Source organism: Pinus tabuliformis, chromosome 1_1 (genome assembly GCF_031772625.1).
Source record: "Pinus tabuliformis cultivar Carrire ecotype Pingquan chromosome 1_1, CPIR1, whole genome shotgun sequence".
Taxonomy (NCBI): Eukaryota; Viridiplantae; Streptophyta; class Pinopsida; order Pinales; family Pinaceae; genus Pinus; species Pinus tabuliformis.
In genome coordinates this window covers 252,104,032-252,125,099 of record NC_142297.1, presented here as the reverse complement: position 1 = coordinate 252,125,099, position 21,068 = coordinate 252,104,032, and positions in this window count along the sequence as shown.

Genomic DNA, 21,068 nt, shown 5'->3' with positions numbered 1-21,068 from the left:
AGAAATAAATAAGAGCCACTAGAAAAAGTTCAATGAATTTCAAGCCAAATATAAGGGAATATTAGACCTATAGGTTTAGGCAACCAAAATCTGAATGCTGGAAGGGGTGAAGTAACACAATCTTTATTATTGGATTTTACCTTAAAAGTATTATTGTTTATAGGGTTGTATTTCCAGGAGATATGTTTTTTTTATAAAGTTCCCCTAGTAGTCATATCTAGTCAGAACTTTGAAGCTGTATTGAAGAAGTAGCTTTGTAGCATTTTGTGCCCTAGCTAGCATTAGGGTTTTTTATATGAAGTTGGACATTTTGCATTTTTGCTCAAAGGATGATAGAATGGGTTATATAACATGGTCATTACAATTTTAGAATTATCATCGGTGATTCATATTGTCTAAAAATATCCTTGAACACTTAAACTATAAAACGAATATGGCACGATGCTTCTGAGAAAGGTGTGTTTTTTGCTATAAGAGGATTTTCCAGAGTTTTAGGTTTTGTATGGTGAAGGAAAGCTTCTAAAGGGGAAGGTTTTAATATGCATATTTGTTTTGTAGGTGTTCGAGCTATCAATAATCTCTGGAACTGACCAGAAGTGTTTCAACCATCAAGTGTTCTAGATTTACATTGCATTTTTGTAGTTCTAGAAGTTTAGGAGTTTGCGTAGTTCCACGCGTTGCATTTCCAAACATAGTTACTATTGATCAACTTATCTTAGTATAAAGATGTTCTCATTTGTTTTCTTAAGTGTTAGTAGTTGTAACAAAACATTTGCACTCTCACAAGCTCCATTTTGGATTTAGGAATTATTGCAAAGTGCTTAGAAAATATTTAGTTATGTCGTCCCTAGTTAGCCATTTAGTTCTATTTTCCTCGTAGAACTTAGAAACAACAATCCAAATGAGGAATTCGACCCATAGAGGTAATAAGTGAATCATTTTTGTCTATTTATGATGTGAATGTAATTGAGCAAAAAAATTTCCATATTGGAGGGAAGAAGACTTGTGTATATGATATATTTTCTAAAATCTTTTAAGTGAATGAAAGAGAGAAGGTGATTTGCTAGATCTCTCTCTCTCTCTCTCTCTCTCTCTCTCTCTATATATATATATATATATATATATATATATATATATATATATATATATATATATATATATATATATATATATATATATATATATATATATATATATATATATAACTAGTATAATTATTGTTGTACATAGATTGTTTTGATAAGTAGATGTTTTTATTAAAAAAATTACATATAGATAAAAAAGTGACATATATATATATATATATATATATGGACAAGAAAAGAAAATATAAAAAAAAAGAGAGACAAATAAAAAAAGAAAAAATAGAAAATATGATGAAAATCCCAAAATGTAGCAGGCTTGTTAAAATGTTGTTTTTTGAATAAATTAATCAGGGTTAGTTACAACTTTAAACGTGATTAAATTGAAACAAAAAAAAAAAAAAAAGTTATTTTGTAATAAACCCATGACACGACTCTGTCTTATTATGTGAAATACAATAAAATTCTAACAATGTGGTTTGCGGCGTGAAAGATCAATGACTAGTAGACCACTCCACACCCCCTAAGCCCATCAGATGTTTAATGAATTGAGGGGGGGTCCAAAGAGAGGTCAACCCTAATATTTCCTCCGCCACGTGCCCCTCTCATATTCACTTTTCACCCTCTAGCTCCAAAACCGCAAACCACATTCTAACCCCTCTGGAGCCTGCTCTCTCCCAACCATACACCCATTAAACCAGTTCCTCCTATTTTAAGTAAACCTCCCTTTCCGCCAACTGTCACCAACATAAAATAATTTTTATGTTTCATTTAAAATTATGGATTTCTAATATTTCCTCTGTGCTTCATCAAGTCATAAACTAAACCATTTCTACTAGTGACAAAGCCAAACCCACCCAAATGACCAATGGAATTTAAGAAACCATTCAAGCTATCAACCAATAAGGGAATCGTTTTCTCCAGTTAATTACATTTGTTCTCATTTCTTTTCTTTCAGTCATGTCTTCCAAGAAGTAATCAAAATATTCAGAAAACCCCATGCTTCCTCCCATTATCGACTTGGACCATCAGCCATTGGTTGACCAACTTTATAAAGTTTCTTAAACCAATTGTGAGTTCGATCTTCATGAACTCCAAAATTGGTTAAAATAGAAGTTTTTAGTCCTAAGTGATGAATTAAACCTCTGGCACTCATCTTTACCTCATTTCATTATTCCAAAAACCCATCAATTCCATGATTTTATTTCATGGTGCCATCTTAAATATGTTTCCAATCAAAGAGCAGTGGTTTCCCAAAACAATGAAACTCTTTTTACATTTACTGTTGAATCAACTAATCAATTGTTACATATTCAAATCCATGAACCCTTGCGTCCATTTTCTTACGAATCCCTCATGGATATCTATAAAAATCTTGACTTTCCCCAAAGAGCAAATATTTTTGAAACCTTTGAACGAGAAAATGTTCAATTTCCTAAAACAACCCACCATATATATCATATATGTTTCTAAAAATGACCAAGAAAATAATATCAATTGTCTCATGTATGTTAGGTTATTATTCCAATGGGTGGGTTGATGAGGTTCTTATAGGTTTCTTGTTAATATTCTTAGTAAATGAAAAGAAATATCTTATCTTCAATTACATGAATACTTAGCAGAATCAAATCATGATTAGTTCATGAAGTTCTCTACAAAGGGAGTGTTCAAGTAATATTTTTTTGTATTTTTTTTTCATGTTTTATCAGTCAGAGAGGTCATGTTTTCCCTTACGGAAGATAGACAGCCATAGAAATCCATAATCAATAATTCTCTGAACTTCCTTGGTAAAGAAGAACACCATTGAATTCACATTCAGTGACTTTGTGCTTCCATTTTTTGTACAAAATCCTCTAGATTCACAAGCTAATGCAATTTGCTAAAGCAAGAGACAAGAATCTACTTCTACTCTTTACAACTAAAGCCCATAAACATCCAGAAAAAAAATAATCAGTGGAGGAAGAGAATCAAAGGCACATAACACAATAAATATCTAGGCAAAGCCACAACTAAAAACCCCACTATCTGTTTTGTGTTAATCTAGAAAGCCAAGATGAAATTACAATGCTTTCTCTCTCTAGAACAATCCCACCACTCAGCAAATTCAATCACCAACTCATAAGCAAGCTCAAGGCCAAAGCTTAGCCAATTCACAAGCTCTCCAAGTCTCTATTACAATGTGTTATGCCTATGCAGAATAGCTTGTATTTGAATGGAAATAAAGCCTCTAAAAATAATGCAATCCCTCAAGGGTTAGTTCCTGATTGTATGCATTCTTAGTGAAACTCTGAAAAGTCTAAAACAATTACTACACTATCCATACACTCTATTTTCAACTATGTCTTTCTCATAATCAAAATGCATGACTTTATGACGGTGGAATCTTTAGTTAACTAGAGTAACACTAATTAGGTGACTAGTTTAATTCAAGGAAAAATTAAACTAGAAATTTTTGTGGCCATTTCTTGACACTCCCTCTCAACAAGAAAGGGATTATTCACTACCTCAATCTTGTCTCTTTGAAACTCGAATTTACCGGTTAGAGGAATCTCCATGGGTTTACTTCTCTCCATGAGAAATCTCCTAAGTAAACTATGTAAACTTTGAAACAGGTACTATAAACTCAAAACGGGAACTCTGGCCAAAAAACCTCGAAAAAACATCAAAAACAATGCTAAAAATGAAAAGTGTGTATACTGGAACGATGATTTTTTTTTAGGGATCAATTTTGAACATGTTTTAAAAATGGTAGTGACTACAAAATTTACTACGAAATTTTCATGCAAAATATAGCTTCAAACAAAAAAGTGATGATACTGGAACGATGATTTTTTTTTTAGGGTCAATTTTCAAACTTTTTAAAAAATGGTAGTAAAAAAATTTTTTTATGTGGCAAACAAAGTTGTTTATGAGGAAAAAAACACATTTATGTTTTTGGTAGAATATCATTTTTCTTTCCTAAGTATAAATTCAACATGTTCTCAACCATAACATGCTAGATACAAAAGAAATTGAAATTTTTTCAACTATAAAATGAAAAAACCATGACATGATGATCTGGAATGAACTTCAAAAATTGCAAACCTCATGACAATGCCTATTCTATAGTAGTTGAATACTTCTTGCCCCATATTAGTGTTTTCCCATCAAATTTTTTGATACGAAATTGATGTTGGAAGCTAATGTCATTAAGTTGTTCAATGCATTTCCCCTCACCATATGATCCCAGAATAAACCTTCGCATGTCAACAGTTTCTTCCAACACATCAAAAGTAGGCTCTGGCATGTATGATTTCTTAATACATTCAATTAGTGATGGAAAGCTCCCAACTCCCTTCCTCCTCAATGTGACTGAAAAACGACTGAACATCTGATCAATATGGTCATGAGTGTGCCCAACAAGAAGGAAACCAACCTTTACCTTTTGAAAAATTCTCAATTCAACAAGCATGTTTAGTTATCCAAAAACAACCTGATTTTTGTTTTCACGGCAAGTGTTGTGACCCAATTGTAGATAGAAAACTTCAGGAAGATTACCAGACCAATGAGAAATCACATCATGAATTATGGTTATGGTCAGATTTGCATCATTTTGAATATTTGGAGTTGTGAATTACACCCTTGGCAACATTTTCCCATTGAGGACCATACAATCGACCAAGTGAAACTGAATAAAATTTTCCTCCTTTAAATTTTTGGGTGTGCAAACAAAATGTGGTAAAAGTGTTTTCTTCTGGTCCATACCATCAATTATCAAACCCACACCTGCCCTCCCACACCGGCCATACCATGGTAAAGGTGGCCACACTGAACTTGAGATGCATCTTCCTCCAATTTAAAATCAAATTTGCCTTGCGATTAGATTCTGCCCATAATTAGGGTGTTTACCTCACGATTAGATTCATCCATTGCTGCAAATTTTCATCAAACGGGCCAATTTGGTGGCTCCATATTTTTTGATGAGCTAACGCTAACATAAATATGTTGGGAGGCAGCTACATGGCTCAGCTGCCTTGAAAATGAGTGAGAAGGAAGGTCAACTTATTGTGGGCTCTGGCAGCCCACTTATGGATATAGATTTTGATCTGCCAACTAGTACAAACACTCTCAGCAACAAATAGCTATTAATTACCAGTTCACTTATGAATATAGATTTTGATCTATATGCACAGTTCGATATACAGGTATTAGTCTCTGAGGAGGAAAGAGGAACTCTTGTTCTGGGATTTCTCCGCTTAATATCGTATTGGATGCCCAATAAGCATTGTTTGGGGCGATTCATAGCAGATGGGGCGATTCTGAGAATCGCCAGGTGGCGGGGCGATTCTTAGAGCCACCTCGCCACCCAGCGATTCTCAGAATCGCCCCATGTGCGCATGACATAGCAGATTTTGCTCTGAAAGTAACTATGCTATTCTCAGAATTCCCCATTCTGTATTAAATGTACATACAATTGCTTTCAGCAATTGTTGGATTATGATGACACAAACACAAATATTTTAATTCAGGCGAAATGATTCAAAATTTGAACATTTCAATCCAGAAATTTCATGTTTAATGACTCATTATTAGCACAATTACTTCACTCCAAAAGATGTCACTGTCTCTATAAACATTTCACTGTGATTTATGTGTGCAAAAGTAGCTTTAGGTTGTAGGTGGGGCTTAAAAATCTAGAAAATTGCCGACATTTTGTAAACTAATTGGGGGTTTTTGAATGTGTAACAGGCGGTGTAACATCCATGGACGATTTCCTCGAGAAGTGTTTTCACACATTGAGAGGTATTAAAAAAATAACAACATAATTACAATCTACATTATAAATAGCTTATGATTTACAAAATAACAACTCAAAATTCTTCCCAGAGAAAACACGTTCTTTGAAAAAAAACGCCTTACATCATAATATATAAACGATCATTACAACTCCAAAATTTATCTTTATTTTCACACACTGAGAGGTATTAAAACAATAACAACATAATTACAATCTACATTGTAAATAGCTTCTGATTTACAAAATAAAAACTCAAAATTCTTCCCAGAAAAAACGCATTCTTTAAAAAAAAATGCCTTACAGCGTAATATATAAACGATCATTACAACTCCAAAATTTATCTTTATTTTCACAAACTTTAATTATCACACACTGAGAGGTATTATAATCTCGCCATGCTTATAGTCGGCCGCATTCTTCTCAGCGTTAGTGTTGGATTCAACAATCAGGTAAGTGATCTTGGATGCCCAATAAGCATTGTTTGGGGTGATTCGTAGCAGATGGGCCGATTCTGAGAATTGCTGGGTGGTGGGGAAATTCTTAGAATCGCCGGTAGAGGTGGCAGGGCAATGGCGGGGCAATTCTAAGAATCACCCCACCACCCAGCGATTCTCAGAATCGCCCCATCTGCTATGAATCGACCCAAACAATGCCCAGAAATTACATACAATCAAAATGATTTAATTACTTTCTAGCTCTTTATCATCATCTAAAATTGAAATTTAAAGATGGTATTCACTTCCTCTGGATCCAATTAAAATTTGTCAATCTGCTTTCATCTACCGAGCTCATACACAGCCTGCAACAAGGAGTCGGAGTCTGGCATGGAATTTGACGGCTCAAAAGATGTCTTGCAAACAAGTATGGTATTTGTCCATTTCATTATACTTCTCTTCAATGGTTTTTTTTTATAAGGATGTCTCAGTTATTTCCATGACTATGTTTTGAAGTTGTGGATGAGATTGGAATGAACAAGCATATATTGGACAACAGTGGCTCATATCATCACAAGCCTCATAGGGGCAGGAGTGTTATCCTTGGCATGGGCTGTCGCCCAATTGGGATGGATTGCAGGGCCTGTGGCCATGGTTGTCTTTTCTCTTGTGATGTTGTATTCCACTTTCTTGATTTCAGATTATTCCAGGTTCCCAGATCTAGTTACTGGGCCTGAGAGAAACAGTTGTTATAGGGATGCGGTTTGGGCTAATTTGGGTGCTGCATCTATCAGATTGATTAAAATCTTTGTGCATATTTTTTGAGTTTAAATATACTTAACACAGATGCAACTGAACTCTGGACTTACTAAAAATTTATATATTTAAAAAAAAAATACAAATAGATAGAAAATAAGATGATCAGGTATCTTGATTTATTTTAACATTTTAATTTATATTTATATTCTCATTTTTAGATATATTTTTTCTCACTTTTACATATAAAACACATTTATGTAAACTGTAAATGCACCTCCCTACTCCTACCTTACCCTAAACATTTTTTCCAGAGTCCCTACCCTGAACATAATAATTATGTGTCTTGCTTTTCAGGTGAAAAAAGATCATAGATATGTTGACTAATTTAGTATACCAGCTTCTATGGAATTTGTGCCGCTTACACAATCACTACTTCAACCAAGATCAGGTCACTTTCCATTGAAAGAGCTTTGAAACCATAATAACCTTTGATCTAAACAAACCACTTTCTCTAATTTACCTTCATTTCTCAATCCCTCGCTTTGCAACGACTTCCTAAACAGTATTTTTGTAGAGGTCTTCTGCCCACTTTTAAAATTAGGCTTTCCAGTTACTTGTGTTGGAAGGTTGTAAATCTATCAGTGTTTATAGTCCTGATTGATTGAATTATGTAATATTGTAGAGCAATAAGGCGATCAAATTGTTACCACAAGACTGGACATGCCTCAACAACATGTCATTTTCTAGATCTAATGTATATGATCCTATTTGGAGTTACACAATTTATGTTGTGTCAAATACTGAACTTTCATAAACTATGGGGCCTTTCAATACTTGTAGCAACCATGTCCTTTACCTACGCAATAGTAGGATTAGGGCTTGGCATGGCTAAAGTTATTGGTATTATTTTATCTTACTCTCTTTTATTACTTTCAGGGCTTCAACCATTGCCCCTGTTGGCCTCTTACAACATATCTGGCCCTGATAAGGAATTTCAATCTCTAATCTACCATAGTCATGATTTTATTCACTTACTATATCGAAAATGCAAATATCATTTAGGTAGTGTATAGGTTTTCTGGCATGTTGAAACTTATGGGTTCAAAGCTCTAGGAAATGATAGAAAATGGAGAGATGAAAGGAAATCTAGATGCCCCATGCAATTAAATCACTTTGATTGTATGTAATTTCTCCATATTTCTTATTTTTTATAATAAAAAAATTATAATGGGATTCAGGCCTATTCTCCAGGCACGTATGTCTATCAACTATTGGACACACAATACAAACCAAGTTCAACGCTCAACTCCAAGACGAAGTGAGAAGCAAAAAAATGCCTTATAGCATAATATATAAACAATCATTACAATTCCAATTTTTATCTTTATTTTCACACACTTTAATTATCACACACTGAGAGGTATTAAAAAAATAACAACATAATTACAATCTACATTATAAATAGCTTATGCTTTACAAAATAACAACTCAAACTCCTAGAAAAAACACGTTCTTTGAAAAAAACACCTTACAGCGTAATATATAAACGATCATTACAACTCCAAAATTTATCTTTATTTTCACATACTTTAATTATCACACACTGAGAGGTATTAAAAAAATAACAACATAATTACAATCTACATTATAAATAGCTTATGATTTACAAAATAACAAGTCAAATTTCTTCCCAGAAAAAACGTGTTCTTTGAAAAAAAAACGCATTACAGCGTCATATATAAATGATCATTACAACTCCAAAATTTATCTTTATTTTCACACACTTTAATTATCACACACTGATAGGTATTATAATCTCGCCATGCTTATAGTCAGCTACATTCTTCTCGGCATCGGTGTTGGATTCAGCAATCAAGTAAGTGATCTTGGATGCCCAATAAGCATTGTTTGGGGTGATTCTTAGCAGATGCCGTGATTCTGAGAATCTCCCCGCCACCGGCGATTGTGAGAATCGCCCCACCACCCGATGATTCTTAGATTTGCCCCATCTGCTACAAATCGCCCCAAACAATGCCCAGAAATTACATACAATCAAAGTGATTTAATTACTTTCTAGCTCTTTGTTGCGATCTGAAATTTGAATTTAAAGGTGGTATTCACTTCCTCCGAATCCAATTAAAATTTGTCAATTTGTTTTCATCTGCCGAGCTCGTACACAGCATGCAACAAGGAGCCGGAGTCTGCCATGGAATCTGAGGGCTCAAAATATGTCTTGCGAATAGGTATGGTATTTGTCCATTTCATTATACTTCTCTTCGATGGTTTTTTCTGATAAGGATGTCTCAGCTTTTTCCATGACTGAGTTTTGAAGTCGTGGATGAGATTGGAATGAATAGGCACATATTGGACAACAGTGGCTCATATCATCAAAAGCCTCATAGGGGTATGAGGGTTATCCTTGGCATGGGCTGTCACCCAATTGGGATGGATTGCAGGGCCTATGGCCATGGTTTTGTTTTCTCTTGTCACGTTGTATTCCACTTTCTTGATCTCAGATTGTTCTAGGTTCCCAGATCCAGTTACTGGGCCTGAGAGAAACAGTTGTTATAGGGATGCAGTTTGGGCTAATTTGGGTGCTCCATCTATCAGGTTGATTAAAATCTTTGTGTATATTTTTTGAGTTTAAATATACTTAACACAGATGCAACTAAATTCTGGACTTACTAAAAATTTATATATTAAAAAAATTAAAAATGCAAATAGATAGAAAATGAGATGATAAGGTATCTTGATTTATTTTATCATTTTAATTTATATTTATATTCTCATTTTCAGATATTTTTTTCCTCACTTTTACATATAAAACACATTTATTTAAATTGTAAATGAACCTCCCTACTCCTACCTTACCCTGAACATTTTTTCCAGAGTCCCTACCCTGAACATAATAATTATGTGTCTTGCTTTTCAGGTGCAAAAAGAGCATGGATATGTCGACTAATTCAGTATACCAGCTTCTGTGGAATTTGTGTCGCTTACACAATCACTACTTCAACCAGCATCAGGTCACTTTCCATTGAAAGAGCTTTGAAACCATAATAACCTTTGATCTAAACAAACCACTTTCTCTAATTTACTTTCATTGTTCAATCCCCCGCTTTGCAATGACTTTCCTAAACAGTAATTTTGTAGAGGTATTTTGCCCATTTTTAAAATTAGGCTTTCCAGTTACTTGTGTTGGAAGGTTGTAAAGCTAGCAGTGTTTATAGTCCTGATTGATTGAATTATGTAATATTGCATAGCAATCAGGCGATCAAATTGTTACCACAAGACTGGACATGCCTCAGCAACATGTCATTTTCTAGATCTCATGTATATTATCCTCTTTGGAGTTACACAAGTTGTGTTGTGTCAAATATTGAACTTTCATAAACTATGGGGCCTTTCAATACTTGCAGCAACCATGTCCTTTACCTATGCAACAGTAGAATTTTGACTTCGCATGGAAAAAGTTATTGGTACTGTTTTATCTTACTCTCTTTTATTACTTTCAAGACTTCAACCATTCCCTCGGTTGGCCTCTTACAACATATCTGGCCCCGATAAGGAATTTCAATCTCTAAGTTACCATAGTCATGATTTTATTCACTTACTATATCGAAAATGAAAATATCATTTAGGTAGTGTATGTGTTCTCTGGCATGTTGAAACTTATGGGTTCAAAGCTCTGGGAAATGACAAAAAATGGAGAGATTAAAGGAAATCTAGGTGCCCCATACAATTAAATCACTTTGATTGTATGTAATTTCTCCCTATTTCTTATTTTTTATAAAAAAAATATAATGGGATTCAGGGCCATTCTCCAGGCACATATGTCTATCAACTATCAGACACACAATACAAACCAAGTTCAATGCTCACCTCCAAGACGAAGCTAGAAGCCCATGAGGCCATTGCATAATGTTTCTATAGATTGGAACACTGGTTTCAATCTATGAAAGGATGTAACTAAGTAATCCACACGGCATGGCGTTAAAAACAATAACGAACAAAGTTCTCTCAACCATCCAAGGATTTTGAGATGGTTTCCTCTGGCACCTTTCTATCAAAATCAAATCAGAGACCATGCAGTTGTGCGTGGGTGCATGTATCAAATATGGCAAAAGAAAAAGTGAAGAATCCAAATCAGTGGTTTCTTCTCAATGAACATGTAGGTCCCTCTTTCTTTCTTTCTTTTGTTTTTTTGGAATAATTAAATCCGACTAAGATATAAATGAATAATCAATCCATAAACGTCTTTCTTTCTTTCTTTTGTTTTTTTGAATAATTAACTTTGACTAAGATATAAATGAATAATCAATCCATAAACATTGATTAGATTACATTGTTTGATTATTTCTAACTATCGTCATGGTATTCCTTCTCAACAAAAACCAAACTAAGGTTAACCAATAAGATTTCATATCAAATTTGGTTTGGTATGTGATCTATCTCCTCTCCTCAGAATTATAACCTATCCAAATATCTTATTCATGATGCATGGATTAGGCATCTATGCCAGGTTTGCAAGCAATTATAAAAATCTGCAATATGTTTACTATTTATGACTTTTCTTTTTCACCCATGGATCTGCCACATTTATTTGTTTCCTTCCCATCCTTTTCCAATCATTGTGTATGACACAATATTTGCCAATCTTCCATTGTCAAATATTTTTTGATGCTAAATAATCTTGGCAAGCGAAAAAGAGTGGTTATTGGTGTGTATTGTGAAAGAAAACGAGACAATCTAACACGGTTTACCTCTTCTCCATGTTTTAGATGAACACATAGGTTTCTTTCTTTTTTCCAAAATAATGAACTCCGAATAAGATAGAAATGTAGGTTTCTTTTTCTTTTACTAAAATAATTAATGTATGATGAAATAGAAATAGATAAAGAATTATGAATTAGGATCACAAATTTCAAGATTTGAGTATACTCAAATGTTCACTTTTACATTCTCTTGTATGTTTGTTTTGATTAGGTCTATTGAATCAAATTAGTTTTCAATAGGTTTGTTTTGAGTATGTGAGGTTTCTAGTGTCTTATTAATTCAAGTGGAAGAGATCTTTCTTACATATCATTAGATTATGAAGTGACATTGGACATAATTAAGCTTTGGGCCATACCCTTTTAGAAACAAAAACCCAAACTAAATGATTAGTTATTAGACCTTTTTATTTAGTTGATCTAAACTAGAATATTATAAAAAAAATTCCTTTCATTGCTTCTCATAAACCAAGATAGATTGATTCATCCCTCCTTTTTAGTGTACAAAGAGAAGTGCTTGATTTTTACTCAAAAAGATGGGGTGTTGATGTGTCTATATATGGGTGCTCAGGTTTTTATATTAAAAATTTTCTCCGGTGCTTGATTTGTAGTCAAAGACATGCGGTAATAATGTATCTAGATATGGGTGTTGAGTTTTTTATATTGAAATTTTCTCTTTGTTTCAATTAGAATTAGAACAGTTTGTTCTTTTTGTTTTCCTTATAAAAAACTATTGTTCTCAATTGAAATTGGATCATTTGTATTAATGTTTCTTTTCAATGTAAGTTTGAGGTGAAAGTTACTTATTTTATTTTTACACTATGATATTTAACACATAGTGACCTATGCTTAATAAAATAAAATTAGGAAGGCTTAATAACTTGCTTATTTTTTTTTATGGTTTTGGTGTAGCTTGTTTGTAGAGAGACTAGAGATTTATCCCCTAGGCAATAACATTCTCTTGCATCTTTCAAATCTTATTTATTGGTTCTATGTGCTTGCATTACCATCTTTTCTTAAATGGTATTTGAAATAGTTATTGAAGAAAAATTCTAAACATGTCAACCTTTCATGATAAAATGTTCATTTTTACATTCTCTTGTATGTTTGTTTTGATTAGGTCTATTGAATCAAATTGGTTTTCAATAGGTTTTTTTGAGTATGTGAGGCTTCTAGTGTCTTATTAATTCAAGCGGAAGAGATATTTCTTACATATCATTAGATTATGAAGTGACATTGGACATAATTAAGCTTTGGGCCATACCCATTTAGAAACAACAACCCAAACTAAATGATTAGTTATAAAGAAATAAAAATTTCACAAATATAGTAAACCAATATTAAGTGTGATTTATGGACTTAAATGAGTTTTGGAGGGTAAACTTTGAAATGCCACAGAACTGAAATTAGAGGTGTGAGGTCCAATTATTGGATAGAGTTCTTGAGAAAATGCTTCTATAACATTAGATTTAAAATTGAGGCATCTCAGGACAAGTGCCTGATGGCTCAGAGCATGTGTTTCCTCCTAAGAGGTCATAGGTTCAAAAACTAGAAGGGGTTAGAGTAGGTATGCCTTCGTAGACAATAATCAAATCGTTGCATGGAGGTGGGTCTCTTGTCCCACAAACAAGGGGGCAACAATTTGGTGTCTGGCTTGGCTATGACCTTAAAATTGGATAATAATAATAATTAGTGTTGTGGGGAAAAATGCCTATTTAGGACGATCCTATCCACCTAAGGTGTGACAGCGCCTTAGCAACAAACGAATACAGCTATCATGATTTCTTCCTTTATGAAATATGAAAGAGAGGAGATCGGCAGACTTACCGTTATCTTCCGGTTGTCCCTCGAACTAGGTCCTCTTCTCTTTGTGTGTCCACAGCTACTTGCCTCCTCGCTCGATCAAGAGAATCGCTACTTGAATCCCACGAGATCACAAGAGAACAACTACCTGTGACAAGAGAACAGCTACTTGCAACAAGAGAAGAACACAATACAAAGGCAAATATACATATTCATAAATGATTCAGGATTAGAAGTAAATCAAATATACTAATGCAATTACACAAAATACACCAGCATATAGGAAAGAATCAAGATAGCTTTATTGAAAGTAACAGGGTTCAGGAAGAGATACAACCCATAAGGCTCCAACCCAGCATCTCCTTCCCAGCAGAATGGAATTCCTTCTTCAGCTCCTTTCAAAGCATAACACACCCAATATTTCTAGCCACAAACCAACAGCAATTCTTTGCAAATACTAAATTCCAGCCTCCCTGATCTCATGTAGAAGAGATCTATATATAGGGTTATTGGAGAGAGGATGAGTCAGCTTGAGACTGGTCTGAGACTGACTAGTGTCCTCTCCCACTTTAGTTCTTGAGTCCACTTGGAGGTTCTTGCTTCCACTTGGAGATTTGGAACCTCTTACTCATCACTAGTCGAATTCCCTGATCCAAGTGTCATTTTGGAAGCTTCCTGGGCATTGACACCTTGAGAAATGACTCTGCCACTTGTCCAAACTCGCTCAGCGCAGGTAGCCTTCTTTGCAGTTGACATTCAACGCAGGTAGACAGTGGAGCAGTTGACATTCAGCGCAGATGCTCAGTGGAGCAGTTGACATGATCCAGAATTGCCTTGTTTTTGAGTGTTTTCAGGTGGAGAACTTTTGTTAAGTGTTGTGGTTTGCTGGCCTTGTTCCTCTAGGGGTAGGAACAACATGTTTAGGGACTTTGGATCCCTTGATTATTGAAATTTCATGCTCAGTGATGAAAGGCACAAAAATGTCTATAACAGTTGCCCCCTAAAGTATGAGGCCGTTTATCGGGTGAAATGCTTTATCCAGGAGGGTCCGAAGTTCATCCATCTGCTGGGAGGAGACCTGTAATAAAATACAATACAATACATTATGATTCATACTGCTTTCATGATCTAGCTGAGGCGGGCATTCCCATGCTCAGCTTTATAAATTCATTTTTGTACATAGAATAGACGATCGTCTGATGGTAGACTGATAATTTTGGTGAAAATTATCATCCTTTGAGTAGGATGATCATCTGTTGCAATGATGTACATGTCAAATGTCTTTATATTTCCTGAATATATATCGCAGGCCGGATGGATGAAACTAGATCCGGGGTCTTCAAACTCGTTTGATCTTCACTCTAAGTACAAGTCGATCCATGTGAGAATTGCGCTGAAGTCGAACATGGAAAGACATCGCTTGATTACCGGTCAATGAGGTAAACTGTTAACAAGCGCGAGAGGAATCACCGATAATGATAATGACCCTCAAGGTACTGCAGTACAATTCACGTGGTGTGAATAAAGGACTTGGCGTCGAACACCACGCAAAATCTTCTGGTCGAAGGTCATTGATGTATACCTGTCGCCGGAAGTGAGAAACTTGCCATTGAGGCATGCAAGCTTCAAAGTACTGAAGGGGGTGTTCCTAGATCAACTCCTTGGATAATGAGCTGATGTCGACAAGGAGCGATCCGTCAAAGGAGGGCGTTAATGAATCCCACATCAGTGACACGGAACGGAGCTAATGATTTTAATGGAGGTGAAAACAATCTGTGACATATGATTCAAGGTGGCGGTCATGAATGGATGAAGGATACTGTATGGCAGTGGATGGGACCCGTTGACTCTTTCTGAATGACTTCTCTTGAACATATGGCGACACTGATGCGATGGATTGGTAGCATTACCCCAAATATGGATGGTATGGCAAGACCATGGTGATGTGACCGGTGAATGAAACAACCCAACCCGAATGTGATACGGAGGAAAAGTGTCATGTTCAAGAGCGACCTGCTACCATCAAAGTTTTCTTGATCTTTCCCAATTTTCCCCAGTCATTGCTGACCAGTACCTCTTTATTTTTGTCAAGCTTGAGGAGGATAACAGATGCTTGTTTTATAACCTGCCCTTCGGGCAAGCCCATCGCTATGTTTTAACGAGCTTAGCGATAGTGAAACTCGTTCTCGTCTAAAGACAAGTTTGTCGCTATTTAATAATTTTAACGAGTCTAACGACAAGGATAACTCGGTCCTTTTCATTTTTAGAGAGTCTGAAAAGGTACATAAAGTTAACTCCAAAATTCCTTTTTCGTCATCTAATCCCTTAAGTCCGAAAAAGTATAAAACAATACAGAAGGGATGAGTTTTCGATAACTTTAACGAGCCGAATAAAACAAGCGCTCGACCTTTTTGTGCAATAATCCCTCAGGTCCAAAAAGATTAAAATCTAGAGGAGGGATATCTCTTCCGGTCCTTTAACGAGCTGGAAGGCCAAAACTCGGCAATATTTTCATATTTTACGAGTCAGTTGAAAAGAGCTTAAAGAAGACTCGTCTTTTGAGGAACGAGTGATAAACAGGGATAGCAACTGATTCCAGGTACAGGTTGGAACTTTCCAATCACGGCAGTGTCACAAGGATGGCTAGGTGAAATCACTCTTCGCAGCTGTTCCTCAAAATGGGTAAACAATCATATAGAGGTGAACGATCGGCCAAATGAAAGTGGAGGTGGCAGGTGCAAACATGACCAAGGTTTTTATGGCTGATAAATTTACGATCACAGTGGTTATTTACCGGGATAGGTTCATTTTTTAGATAAAAATGAGCTTAAACTCTGGAGGAAACATTGCTCACTGCTTATATTTATTTTTTAACGAGCATGAAGACCGCGTTAAAATGGCTCAGATCTTGCGTTTATTTTTTAACGAGCATGAACTTTATGCTAAAACTGCTCGATTACCCAGTCATAAGATAAGAGTGTCTCATGAAAGATCCCATTTTTTATAGAGCTTGTGCCTTACCAAAGCTATGCTCACTCTCCTTTCTTTATGTAAGTTAGGAAACGGCTAACCCAAAAAATAGATAAATAACCGCTCTTTGCTTGCACTCCAAAAGGTTTGCATGCCCCCAGGTATAAAACAGAGTTTCAAGGTTACCTCTACTTACCCTCCGCCAAAACATGTGTTTTAATCGAGAGAGGCTTACCTCTTTCAGGTTACCCAAAGATTGTCTCGTTAATCTTTCAAACAAAACACTTCCTCGGCAACGTCTACCGAAATAGACAAGGGTGAATGACTGTTGTCAAACACGTAACTTTGACAAAATAATCCTATTCTAGAACAACCCCTCTTCCAACCACGGACGGGGTACGGACTAGTCATATTCTCCCGCGGAAACCTATTCTATACCCAAAGTTTCCCTGCCGAAGCAGGCCAGGATCCATGCCCCCTGGGTTCCAGTCATATCCTCCCGGATTACTCGCGCTCATCAGGAGGACGGACCGTGGGTTGAGACACTTCTTGCATGAATAGACCATTTAGGGATGGCACATGACTATTTGCGATGTGTGATCCGGGAAACGAAAGTTGGTCCACGAGCTTGACCATTCTTCCTTCATGCGGAAAACACATTACTCTAAAGAGTGAGGAGACTACAGCTCCCATGCAATATATATAGTCTCATCCAAGGAGTAGGTTATAATCCAAGGGTCCTTGAACGACCATCACGTTCATGTGAACGGTCTTCCCTTTCAATGTTATGGGCACATTGGGGAGGATCCCTAAAGGTCGACTGGTTCCTTTATCAAAACCTGATAGATTTCTCATCTCAGGTAAAAGCGCCGGCGAACCAAGCGCTGTCCAAGCAATAGAGGAAAGGATACTCACAGATGCCCCCTCATCAATGATAGTGCCAGCCATTACCATTCTGTATATTTGACAAATAATTCTGAATGGCACACTGGCTGGCAACCGGGGTCTGCCTAGTTGGTTCCAATCAAAGGACACAACCAGGTTGCTTGGTGGTGGGACCGAATATACGGCCGGATAGCGCTCTGATGAACTTCCTTCCTGCGACAAAGGAATGGTGGCATTGCCCCCTTGATCATCAGAGTCAGTGCTGATGAAGAGAACCTGGACGGTGTCGTCTGTATTCTCCTCTGTGATGGTGTCATTCGAAGATGGAGCCTCTGAAGGCAAAACCGGGTCAACTGCCGTATCAACCTTTTGACTTTCGTCAAGCATGGATCCAGACGGTTCTTCTTCAATGACAGGTGCTTTGGCTGACCATCTAATTGGCTCATCCGGATTCTCAACTAGTGAGGGACTTGGCAGGAGTCTTTGATATCCAGGAGGAAGATTCGCTCGTAAAATCGGGCGATCTTCCAGAACTCTTTTTGCCTCGTCTAAGAAGGGACAACGGTGGATGGCATGATCGCCTTCACACAGTCTGCAGGGAAATTTAACTTTCCCATTCTGTCCTGGAGCTTCACTCCCACTAGTTGACGGTGAGCAGTCGACATGGCTATCAGAGGTCGATGCTCCCGAATTGTGCAAACGGGGGGACCAGTCTCTTAGTATCCGTGGGATACAGGGACAATCTCTATGGAAGTGGTCTCCCCTGCATATGATGCATGGCGATTTAGGCCTTACAAGTGCGGTGTGTGGATTTTTGTTAGACGACATTTGCTTGCCCCCAGTCGCCTTAGGCTCCTTCTCCTTCTTTTCTTTCTTCTTCTTCTCCTTCTTCTCCTTAGGAACCCGATTTTTTGATCGACCAGTTCCGTCAAGCGAAGAGGAAGCAGGGGAGGAAGACGAAGTGGAAGGCTAGGAGGCAACTCTTGTCTGATCTAACTGTTGACTCGACTGTTCAGGAGTGGTGGTATTCTGAACGACATTGGTCGAAAAGAGCCAAACTGGTAGGCCAATTGTCAATCCTGGAAGCGACAATGTGGCCATGTGGGGCGCACCAACATCTCCCCAAGAGGAGAAGGGACTAGGATTTCCACCCAAGGGAACTCCTTGGTTGGTGTGCTCCATCTTTTCAACCTAAAGATCAATGCAGGATTAAAGGGTGATTGTTCCGTTTAAAATAAATTGTTAACGACGCTTTTAGACACAACTTGCTTTTTCACTTTTAGAGAGTCGAGAAAAAGCTAAAGATGACTCTAGTCTCCTTCGATGTTTTAACGAGCCCGAAGTGACAAATGCTCGGATGGACTTTTTCTGTTATAGAGTCTGAAAAAGGCCAAAAGAAACTGCTCTGGAGATCTAGGCAGAGGGTGTGCCAAACCTTTCGCAAAACCACAGAATACGTTTTACAGTACGGGTGGTCGATCTTCATGAATGCTGTGTTCACTGCATTGCGATTAGTAGGGCGGCCGACATGGCTTCCTAAGGATAAAAGATATATGCCTATAGGGGTCTCCCAATATATACGCGACGGTACGTGGGAGCACAATCCGTATTAGCGCCACCGACTCTCAAGAGGAATCACCCACCTTCTTCGAGATCGACAGTCACTATGTTTAATGATGCCGGAACATGTCTCTAGCCTAGACCTCTATGTTGTGCGTTATGTTACAAAGCGTTGTTAGGTTCATTCAGTTTATTTTAGGTTGATCTTTTTAAAGTTTGCCTTTCAAGGTTCACCACGAGATGTATGATACAACTTCCTAAATGCAGTCTAAGATGATAAGCAATCTTTACAATCTTTCAACTTTGAAAATCCTAGCTACTAAGGGAAAAGAGAGCGACTATCTTTTCTCAAAGAGCAATCAGCACACTCTAATGCACTTTCCCTAAATCCAACATGCAAACTTATCAAATGCAAAAATGCACAATGCAGGTGTTTGTTTTCACTTTCTTAGTATAAATGCCTACAAAGAAAGCTTTTTGCACAACTTTGAATTTGTATTTACAATGATCAAAATAAACAAGTTCACTTTCTTCGAAATCAACAAGGGTAGAAGAGATTACAATCACTTTGCGATTTTCAAAATAAAGACTCGTTTTGATACTTTGAAAAGAACAAATTCAAACCAATAAGCAAAAGTAAAAACTATAATCAATCTGAACAAACAGCCAATGAACTCTCTTCTAAGATCACTCTCAATCAGATCTGAATCAAAGGCTACAGAAAGACTACTTTACTCATGCAAAGGAAGACTGTAAATGACGCCACAAACACATAAAAACATTCACAATATTTTTGTACAAAAATTGGGGCGGAATTCAGGCAAAGAAAAGGGTTATCAGACTAGCACCTATACTTGGTTAAAGGCTGCAAAAACAGAGATCAAAACAGGGCAAAAAAGGACAAAGAACCCCAGCTGCACAAGGCCACACTGGTTCAGCGCAGGTCCAACACTGTCAGTTTGACATTCAGCGCAGGTAGCCCCTTCGGGACCTGCGTTGAAATGCAGACTGCATTCACAGTGCATGCGCTGAAGGGAGAAACTCTCGTTTCCCTTGGTTTCTGGGTCACAAAATGCTCAAAAATCAACTGTTTCAGGCCAAATCAGAAACACAAGCAAGGTATAAACAGAGGGATGCTTTGATAGGGTACTAAAGACTATCACAAGGATCAATCAAATCATTTGTGGATCTAGTTTAAATCATAGACAAGTCCAACATACTGGATCAAAGCAGCAACTTTTACTTTGCATCCGGGAAAGATACAGTTCAAGAGTTGCTGTCAAGTCTATGAAGTAAACAAATGACGGAAACACAAATGAAATGAATAAACAAGTTCTTCCCCAGCGGAGTCGCCAATTTGTTGTGGGGAAAAATGCCTATTTAGGACGATCCTATCCACCTAAGGTGTGACAGCGCCTTAGCAACAAACGAATACAGCTATCATGATTTCTTCCTTTATGAAATATGAAAGAGAGGAGATCGGCAGACTTACCGTTATCTTTCGGTTGTCCCTCGAACTAGGTCTTCTTCTCTTTGTGTGTCCACAGCTACTTGCCTCCTCGCTCGATCAAGAGAACAGCTACTTGAATCCCACGAGATCACAAGAGAACAACTACCTGTGACAAGAGAACAGCTACTTGCAACAAGAGAAGAACACAATACAAAGGCAAATATACATATTCATAAATGATTCAGGATTAGAAGTAAATCAAATATACTAATGCAATTACACAAAATACACCAGCATATAGGAAAGAATCAAGATAGCTTTATTGAAAGTAACAGGGTTCAGGAAGAGATACAACCCATAGGGCTCCAACCCAGCATCTCCTTCCCAGCAGAATGGAATTCCTTCTTCAGCTCCTTTCAAAGCATAACACACCCAATATTTCTAGCCACAAACCAACAGCAATTCTTTGCAAATACTAAATTCCAGCCTCCCTGATCTCATGTAGAAGAGATCTATATATAGGGTTATTGGAGAGAGGATGAGTCAGCTTGAGACTGGTCTGAGACTGACTAGTGT